General features: G+C 39.0%; 1 protein-coding gene across 1 annotated transcript in view; it reads left to right on the top strand.

Moving 5' to 3' along the window:
• The first annotated feature begins 8,368 nt into the window (after positions 1 to 8,368).
• Positions 8,369 to 10,501, top strand: part of arhgef39 (Rho guanine nucleotide exchange factor (GEF) 39) — a 48,490-nt gene continuing 46,357 nt past the window's right edge. The window contains exon 1 of the mRNA XM_057324485.1: positions 8,369 to 8,443. The gene's annotated coding sequence lies outside the window, so the exon portion shown is untranslated. The remainder of the gene's footprint in view (positions 8,444 to 10,501) is intronic.

The raw sequence follows: 10,501 nt of genomic DNA, 5'->3' as shown, positions 1-10,501 counted from the left end.
AACATCTTGTATAGCATTGTAAACCATATTTATGCGTTTTCACCTTCTGTGGAGCTGTGTCTGTTTTGATGTTGCATTTAGGTTGTACTCAACATATCCTTTTTGAGCACAGTAGTGACGTATTTTATGTAAGCATTACTGGCTAAAAGTTCAGAGTCCCTTGACTGAAATACTATTTTTTATTTTATTTGATGCTGAGATGTACATTAGGGCCAGTGGGCGGTCTTTACAACAACATAGTTGTAATTTATTTTATTTATTTATTGTAACAACGGAATTAGCATAGTTACATTTGTGCTATTCTATTTGTGCTAAATTTTGATTAGTTTACTATTATTCTTCAGTGTTGGACAAAAATAAAGGAAGTTTAAGAACTTTTGACCAATTGCATATGCCTAAGCTATGGATGTAAAATATACCATAAATAACATATATTTTCACCTGAGGCGTTGCAGGACTGTATTTGGGATTGTGATCTTAAGGTCCCTCTGGTTCAGTATAATGTTATGACTTTTTGTGAAATCCTGACCATAGGTATTTGGCAAAAGTTAGCATCACATTTCTTCAATCGCCTCTAAAATGCGGTTTGAAATCTCAGCTCTAAACCTAAAACTTAATAAATAACATTAACACCTTGAACGCACGTTTTCCCTTCACCTTTAGAGGCAACGACTGCGTTTTCACACTCGAACTTGGAAAACAAATGGCTCCGCGGGGACCCAGCGCCCGTACGGGTTCGTCTTACCGTGCGATGCTTTGGCAATCTATTTCCCCCTTTAATTGCAAGCAGACAAGTGGAACCATACATCTGCTCTATGCTGCTCGACCCAATACATAAGCGCCATTGATCAGTCTGGCTTAAAAAGTGGTGCCACTTTCCAATCCCTCACGGAAAGCAGGGGAGGCACTATCACAGGAGTTGATATGATACACCAAGTCCTGCCTGCCACCCCCTCTCCATTTCAGATTAAATTCAGGGTGTCTCATTTTGGATGGGAGGCGGACAGACGTCCTGACTCCAGCGCTGGATGAGAAAGTGTTGGGTTGGGCAGCCCCCCTGCCCCAAAGTCTCATCAATAGCCAATGGAATGGCAGCCAAGCCGCTGTAACGCAGGGCAGGGCGCCTGTCGCTTGTATGCTGATTAGAACAGAGGAAAGGGATAGACAGCAACATAGAGACTGGAATGGGACCTCTCTGCCTCTATTTCTCTCTCTCTCTCTCTCTCTCTCTCTCTCTCTCTCTCTCTCTCTCTCTCTCTCTCTCTCTACTTCTCTCTTCTCTCTCTCTCTCTCTCTCTCTCTCTCTCTCTCTCTCTCTCTCTCTCTCTCTCTCTCTCTCTCTCTCTCTCTCTCTCTCTCTCTCTCTCTCTCTGCTAAACACGGGGACAGACTGGTGGGTGATCGTATTTCCTATCTTATCAATACTCTCTATCTCGGCCCCTGCCGCTTCCAGTCGCCATTGGTTTCATAACCTTGCGGTACATTATGTCTCCTTAATTGAAGGCACAGTTCAACCAAAAATTAATATTTTATCATCACTTATTCAGCGTCATGTCATTCAAAATCTATATATTTCTCTTTATTCCCTGAAACAGAAAAGGAGATATTTTGAGAAGTGGTTTTGTGTCCATACAATGAAAGTCAATGGGGGCTTGTCTGGTTACCAGCATTGTTCAAAATATCTTCTTTTGTGTTTTACAGAAGGAAGAAAGTCATACAGGTTTGGAATGACATGAGGGTGATCATTTGTGTGTGATCTATCCCTGTAAGACCCATCTACTTTGGAAACCAGTGTCTCTTTCTCTGCCTGAAGAAAGTAACTATTTTTATTTAATGTCATTGATTTAATTACACTCTAATTGTACATAATTATTATTAAAATACAGCAACAACGTATTTCAGTGAGCCACTTTGGTGGTCCATGATAATGCAATTTACAGTCATTGTTATGTTAATGTATGTGTAAAAGTTAACAAAATACTTTCTAATATTAATATGGTATTATACTATTTAATATACGATTTAGTGTAGGCCTAGCTTTTTGTACATTAACATGCTTAAAGTCTATAGTCTATCTATTCCAGACTAAAAATTTTGATGACTTCCAATCAAAAGCTCTCTAATCTTGGTAATTCGCCTGCAAATAGAAATATAGTCAATAAAATGTTTTTAAATGTCTAAACTTTATCCATGGTTTTTGTACAAAGCATTTTTGTCTTGAAAAGTTTGGCAGCTAAAAATTACTCTGATATTAGTTTAGCACAAGAGTTGAACGCCAAGGACCGCTCTGACTCTCTTCCAAAGATGTGACAGATTTGTTGTCAGTAGCGTTTACCACCTTAGGCAAGTGTCAGGCAACATATTAAAGTTAAAATTATTGAAGCAGAGGAGGTCATTTCTTTTCTAAAATTCATCTCATGTGGGAAAATAAATGGCAAAAGACAACTTCGGGTGGTCTTAACCTTAGGATATTAAGTACATAAAGATTACGATATTCAGCTTGTATCCTTTACAGTAAACTGGAAAAGTGCTTCGTAAGTTATGACAAAAATTGGATTCTTCAATCAATCTTTTTTTGTCCCTCATCGATCCGAGGGTCATTCTTTCTCTTGTGTCAAAAACAAAACAAATGTTGCAGGGCTCTATGATTTCTCATTAAGTCCATGTCTCCAATGGTCTCCGATGGTCTCCAATGGTCCGCAGACACGCCCACAAATCAATAGCTCGGGGTCTCTATGAATTGCTATTGTGATGATGAGGAATTGATCTTTCCTCTTATGGGAATGTTTTGTATGACAGAGAGACTAGTCACATATTCAGATATCACTGCAGCATATGATTTCAGTAAACACTAAATCTATTGCTGGATTTAAATTTCCCATACCCTACGGTTTCAAAGAAATTGTATAGCCTTGCATAAGTGTATCGGTTAACTAAATAGGTCCACTAGTGTTTCCAAAGCAATTGAAACTCATTGCAAAGAAGATGGCTTGATATTTCATTGCAATTTCAAGAGGTCTTCAAACTTTTTAAGCATGGGTGAAACGATGGTGTTGAGTTTTTGGCCTAGCATGCCCGGCATAGTTCATTTTCATTTATTTATTTACTTTATAATGCTTACATTAAGGAGCAATATATTTTAGCACAATAAAGCATTTGTTTAGCTTTAGTTGTTCACTTAATATTGTATATTTGTTTTCTTTTGCAAACTTAGGTTTATCAAACCCTTTACTCTTTGGCCTCCTCACTGGCCCCCCTTGAAGACCCCTGGTCAACGACTTTCATAAGTAATCTGAAAGTTGGAAAATAATACGTCCCCATTACAAACTTCCATCCAACTAAGAAACAGAAGTGTCTTGATTTCGCTGTAAAGCTCCACCATTTCCAAGATTTCTACAGGTGTACTCAAAGTCAGTCATTTCCTTCGCATCTTAACCGGTCGCTTGATTTCTGAAAAGTCCCCACTCGCTGCCTTTGATTGAACTCAATGGGATTACAACGGAGTTAATTGCTTTTGGGTTTGTCCACTTATTACCATGTGAACTCCCCCCTTGGCACCCCATTGTTTTCCGCCCTTCCATAAAGATTACCTTGAGCGCAGTGCCGAATTGCTCTATTGTCTCCATCTGAGCGAAGGAGCTTAATGAAAGCGGAGTGGCAGACTTCACAATGGAGACGGTTGCCGTGGCGAGAGGTGGCCGCTCACTCATTAATGGGAGTGCGACGAATATCTTTAAAAATAGAAATGCCGGTTGGCCTCTGATTGAGCTATTAGGAACTTGTGATTGTATGTATTGCCCCCCCATCCTTAAACGGATCCTCGAACACTTGCCAGCGGGAAACTGAGAATACTGCAGCAGGCCTGCGAGGTAACAATGAAGAGACGTTTTTCATCCGTGTCTGTTCTAGAGCAGACGAGTAGCTAATGGCTTCTGTTATACACTGTTAAATTAGAATAGTTTAATATAAATGAGTCACACAGTTACTGCTACAGAGTAACAGAGTGAGCGATATAAAATGTTGGATTAGTGGTGTGTGTTATTGTTACTGTAGGTAATTTTCAACTTAGTTTATCCACAAATAGAAATAAATTATTTACACCCGAATGCTGTACCAACTGTTTTTCAGTGGTAAACAAAATTAGAATTTTCAAGAATATTTGTGTAACTGCATAGGTTTCAGCGGCAACAACATAAACGTTATGTGTCCCAAACTTAACTTCAGGTAGACCTGCCCAGTTATAATTTAATACAACATACAATAAAATATGAATATAAATGATATTAAATATAAAATAAATAACAGAACACAGACCGGAAGTTTTCAGGTCAGAGTGTGCGTCCGATGAAACCGTCTATACCATACAATGATTGTTTAAAAACATCATTTGGTTTTAGGGCCCATGGTCTCTATTAAATTTACTGTAATAAATACAATAAATATTGCTAGTAATAATGCAATAAATGTTTCTCAACCAGGGGGGCTCAAGATTACTCAAAAAGATATTTCTTAATGCAAAAGCATGTTTTAAATAATTTAAAACAACTAAATCAACATTTATGTCAAGCTCTGGAATATTTTATTGGGTAGAAATTGTGTGTGAGGTAAAATATTTTTGTGGACAATGAAAGGGGAGGCCTTGAAGTCAAAAAGGTTGCGCTTTAAATCGTTCAATGAAAAATATATAAATAAAATAAAAACGGAAAATGGGTTTGGAGCAACATGGTGCGAGTAAACAATGACACACTTTTTATTTGTTTTTGGTTTTTAAGTTCCAATATTTAAAACTTTCAACCTTGTACACCATAAAAAATAGAAGATTGCATTTAAATTGATGTAGAAGAAACGGAAGTTACCACAAACAAGACTGTGTTTTACCGTATATGTCTGTCTTGGTTAAACCAAACTCATGAATAAAAACATATTCATATGGGATCGGATCACTTTGCTTTAGTGAATCCTTCGGGACTGGCTCAAGAAGGATCGTGTCCACAAAACCTGAAAGGTCACTCCGTTTAAAAGCAGCATAATGAGACATACCGACATACAACGTCAGAGAAGACTTCATTACCAGAAGTGTTTTAAATTCAGTCGCTGGTTAATAAGGGAGAAGGTCCATGTTGTGGTGAAAAGGTCTTTGTTTATTGATGATGTGTTATTTTCAACATCATAATGAAAGCGAGCTTATGAGCAGAAGACCTTTAAAGTAAGAATATTAAAAATGTATTTAAAGCTATAGTATAAATCACTTTAAGAATGAATACCAAAGCTTATTGTATCTTTCCAGTGTTTTATGATGCAAACTTTCATTTCATTATTGATCTATTTATTCAGATTTAAAATAATTCCTACTCTGGCTTATTTGGTGAAAAACTGAATACATCAATCCAGATATTTTGACAATTTTGCCAAACTCTGTTTTGCATCTTTCACAGGTTTAAATCAATAAATGGCGGCCGATGTTTTGTAAACGGTCTGTGCAGGAACTACTGAGAAGGTCAGGCTGTTGTTTTGGTTAATTAACCATCTAATGGCCATTCACCAGATGCTGTCATCTGGGCTTTACATTCAGTCCAGCTGAGGTGGACGAAGCCAGCTGTGATTCCTCCACACGTCCAACAAACCTCTCCTTACACATGCGTTCAATGCTGAGAAAAGGTCAAGTTTACTATTTGCCAAAACCTTTGGAGGACTTTTTGCTTTGCCACCAGGAAGGGCATTTAGTGAGGGACTGTCAAAAGCGCTCAGGTCTTTGCAGAGAGAAAGGTGTGCAACCTTTAGTGTCCCTGCGCGAGGAGTTTGGCCCACCGCACCCAAACATCACCTTAAAGGCCATATGTTTTGTTGTATTCTTTGGTTTTGTCTCTGAGGGTTTAAAGAGCAGTTCTCTGACTTGAATATCTATCACCTCATTGAAGTGTGAACTGTGGCGGGCCACAAAGCTGGAAACCAGAGGAGAGTGAGAGAGGACATTAACCTCAGTATTAATGAATTATCAAAGAATATCAGACAGATAAGGGATAGTTCACCCAAAAAAAGAAAATTATTTTATCATTACAAACTTGTGTGACTTCCTGTCTTCTACAGAACACAAAAAAAAGATATTTTGAAGAATGTTGATAACTAAACAACATCGGACCCCATTGTCTTTCATTGTATGACATTTCTCAAAATATCTTCTTTTATGTTCTAGAAGAAAGATTCATATACAAGTTTTCAACACCATGATAAAATGATATTAGCACTTTGCAGAAGCAGAAGAAACATCTAACGGGGTCTTTATAATTAACAGCGTTACCGTTTTGCATGAGTTAATCGATCTTCAGGTTTGCCTAACATCCACAAGGTATTAATTATCGCTTCACTCCGTCACCTGGTACCACATCACCAAAACCCACTCAAGTGAATTTTGTCATGGTTAAAGCGATAGCCTCTCCACCATAAAACATGAATGAATATCCGGGGTGGCCTCAACTTCGAACAATACCCCGAGCCAGTGCCTTCGGCGAAACGTTTCCACGGTTCATTTCTGTACAACAACCCTCCAGCCAAGAGCCGTTTTCTTTTCATGTGTGCAACACAAAGTGGAAATGTTGAATACAGAAAGGAAGGAGAACTCCACAACCACAGATATGTGAATCAAGGCATGTTGGCAACAGGGGAAAAGAATACACTCACCTTAATCAAGACAAGTAACCATATTTTATTTATCACCTATTTATTATTGAGTATATATCACCCATTAAAAATTTACACAGTATTGCCTACTTCTTTCTTCGCCTTAAGTTAGGTCTCAGTGCACAATATCTACGGGGTATTCCGAAATTCTTTCTTTTTTCCTTTCGCATATCACTGCTAACATTAACTCGAAACTTTTCTAAACTACCTCAGGAGTTTATGTTTCGTAATTCTCGCATAAGTCTTTGAAGGATAAAGAACAAAGAAAAGTTGTGTTCTTTCAAATGAGATGTGATTACTAATGATAAATGTGATTAAATGATCACAATTAGCTCTTGAAAGCTTAATGAAAGTTTGCAAGAGACAGTCTGGTCAATACAGCGAATTGGCATTAATATCAAATAAAGTGACACATATCACCACATAAAATTCAAACCATAGCATTATTCATGTTAATGCTATGATTTAAAGTGATAGTTCACTGACAAATAAAAATTCTGTCATCATTTCATTTATTCTCCCTCATGTGTTGGGAAACCATTTTGAGAAATGTCTTAGTGTTTTGTGTCCTTACAATGGAAGTCAATGTGCGCCAATGTTGTTTGGTTGCCAACATTTTTCAAAATGCCTTCTTTTGTGTTGTGCAGAAAAAAGAAAGAGAATAGAGCAACGTTCTCAGCACCATTGTTGAAAAACACCCTGTGTCGCTATTTTTCATAATTCTAACATAAGTCATTCAAGACTAAAAAAAGAAGTGTTTCTCTGAAAATGAAATGTCATTTACAGCGCAATTAGCTTTAAATTGGCAAATGAAAGGTTGACAGATGGTTAAGGTCTCCTGAATACAGCTACATGCCATAAATATCAAACAAGTTATGTACACATTGAGCACAAATTACACAAATGAATATTATAATTTAAATTTGTGTGATCTCGGTTAAATCAATCTGTTGCTTTAAGCGTGTCGTGCCACTGACAGCATGCAAAATCGAGAAAGAACCCCCCCCTGAAAAACTAAAGCAAATGAACAAACAGCCCAGTTGGCCGGCCGAGCTGCCTGAGAGACATTTTAATTAAAAATGTGACATTGTATCATAAAAAGCAGGAATCTAATCATGATGGAATAAGTATAATGTAATTATCACTCAGGTTATAAATAGCTTTAATTTCATGCTTTGCAAAAAAAAATTGGATTGGAAGTGGCACCCGGGTGTTTACACAGTTCTGCGCCGCCAAGAGACAAGAGCCAGTTCCAATTTCTCCTCTCCCGTTCCATGTCTGTCCATTTATCTATCAAAGATCAGAACGGCAGCCCTGCAGGATTTCTAGCCCTAAATGGAAAAGGTGTGGAACAACGTGAGGGTGAGTCAATGATGACAGAATTTGCATTATTGGGTGAACTGTCCCTTTAAGACTTTATAATAAATATGCACCTGCTGCTCCACACAGTAAAGAAAACTCAGTCTTGTTTTAAAAACACATGGCAGATGGTTGAAGGCTCACACCTACACATTAGTCACATCGGGTGAGAATGTTTGTCTGGGAAACAAACGAACGCTTAAGCAGACCAAACAAAAACGTCTCCATTTTGGCTGTCTTACAGGAAACACGCGACTCCTAGACAAAACAAAGGAATGGCAGACTCGCAGAGGAGCATGGAGAGAGAAAGAACACAAGCTTTTAATGACTGGCCTGCAGAAGAAGATAGAGAACACAAGGAGATCGAATTCCTGATAAGGAGTCACTTGTGGCCCAGGTGCACGAGGTGAGAATGAGAACCATACTGCGTCTAATGATCAGGAGGGATCCTTGAAGTGGTCCTTGGGGAACCCCAGTACACATGGAAGTAGATTCATATAATGAAAGAGAGCCGTGGTGAGATAGAGGGGGAGATACAGTGACTATAATGATGGGATGGTTAGATCTTTGAGAGGGTTGTTCGGAAAGGCAATGTTTTGAAGCTCATAAGTGCTGCTTTAGTTGAGATGCAAATATATTTTATTGTAGTTTCCTTTTTAAAAAGGGAGCAATGTGGTGGAAATTATATAAGGGTAAAATGAGTCGGAGGTTGCTAAATATATGAGAGGAAAATCAACATGAAATCGAAATATCGAAGTTCCTTGGTCTTGGTCTTCCTTGGTCTTACTCCGCCTAATTTTTTGTATCATATTTCATTTGAAAATACATCAGATTATAAAAGTGCAATGGGTTCCAAAAGACATTTCATTTCATGTTCTGTGTTGAATAAAGCTTATACTGTTACGAAGGAAGGATTGCCAAATGATCCATAAACTCAAATTAATGTCCAAAGGGGAGCAAAAGGGTCACAATATTGAGCTCTTCCTCCATGTTCTCTTCTTACAATGAACTAAGTGCACAAAAGTTATAAGTATAACTGTCAAAAAGGTGTTAACCCTAAAGGTGTAAATGACCTCAGCTATCGATAAAAGGATTTGTATTACAAGTTAGGTCATGCACCAAGTAGTCATAAAACAGAAGCTTTAAATGGCCATTAAAAATAGCCATATTACCGATGAAGTCTTTCTTCGGCTGCAGTAACTATGTGTAAAAAGACCCAGAAGTTTGTGCATATGACAGCATCAACCTCTTATTTACTTATCCTTTGTGTTCCGTCTAAACCTCATTTGTTTGGTATTGATGCCGTCGCATTAATTTCCCCCGCATTGACGTTCTGATAGGAGCAGAACAGATGGAAATACGGGATTGTCCCAGCAAAATTCGTCATGAAAAATGCATCCGACACCTGTGTAATTTGCCTAATCATCTTTTCCTAATAAGCTCCCTCCATTAATTATGCACGACTTCCACAATGCAATCAAGATAAAAGTAAATCTGATGACTTAATACCCTTCAAAATAATTGGTTCAGCCAACCCCCACCGCACTCCCCCCTTCCCATCATGCCGCACTTCTGGGACAGCTTCCTTTCTAGTTCTCTCTCTCCGTTACCTCAACTGGACATTAATTGGGATTAAGGATTGTAAAACGTATACGTCGATGTACGCAGCGTGTCAGGGACTGGCTGACAGAAGTTAGGCCTGCAAAATGGCTGAGGGCAGGAAGTTCACCCGTCGTGAACTACAGGATTCAAGAACGGTGCTTTAAACCCCCTCTTCCGTAACCGACCCCTCACCCCCCACCCAAATCCTCCTCAACCGCTCTGGCTCGCCATCTCGTTGCAGGTTAACAGATGCAGGTGCAACAGGAGGCAGCTGCGAGGGCCTGTCGGTGGAGCTTTGGAAACCTAATGAGAGTCAACCTTTGCGAACTTGCTGTCTTGCCGTGCGTCCCACCTGTCACTTTGTTACAGTCGGTGTGTGCCTTGAATTTAGCGGGCTAAATGAGCGTGGAAGGGAGGCTGCTTCATGCTGAGACTTAAATCTGTAGGTGGGGTGCTCAGCGTTGAGACTGAAAAGGACGCTATGAACAATACAGTCTCTGTTTAAAAGCATGGGGGGAATTTGCTTAACATTGGCATGGTATTTTAAAGCCAAAATCTGCATGTTGTTCTTGAGCCAGCAGGCGCTGAATGCATCAAAATAGAGCTGAGCTGCGAGTATTTCAACCTGATTAGAATCCGAAACCTGTTTTGTATGAATCCCTAAGTGAATCTGACATTTAGACAATGCAGATTCCACGGTGCCATTAGCCGTGTGCCGTCTCAAACCCGGGGGTTCACTAAGAACCTCCGTCATATGGTCTACAGATGGGACCAGACAAAAGAAGGGGCCACCAAAAAGATTGGTCCAAATTTTCGTCTTGACATTTTTGGCCAATTACCCATGCAGTGACAAGTAAACTCT

This window comes from Triplophysa rosa, linkage group LG24 (assembly GCF_024868665.1).
Source record: "Triplophysa rosa linkage group LG24, Trosa_1v2, whole genome shotgun sequence".
Taxonomy (NCBI): Eukaryota; Metazoa; Chordata; class Actinopteri; order Cypriniformes; family Nemacheilidae; genus Triplophysa; species Triplophysa rosa.
Note: the sequence above shows the minus strand (reverse complement) of the source record. Positions and strands in the feature narration are given on the sequence as shown.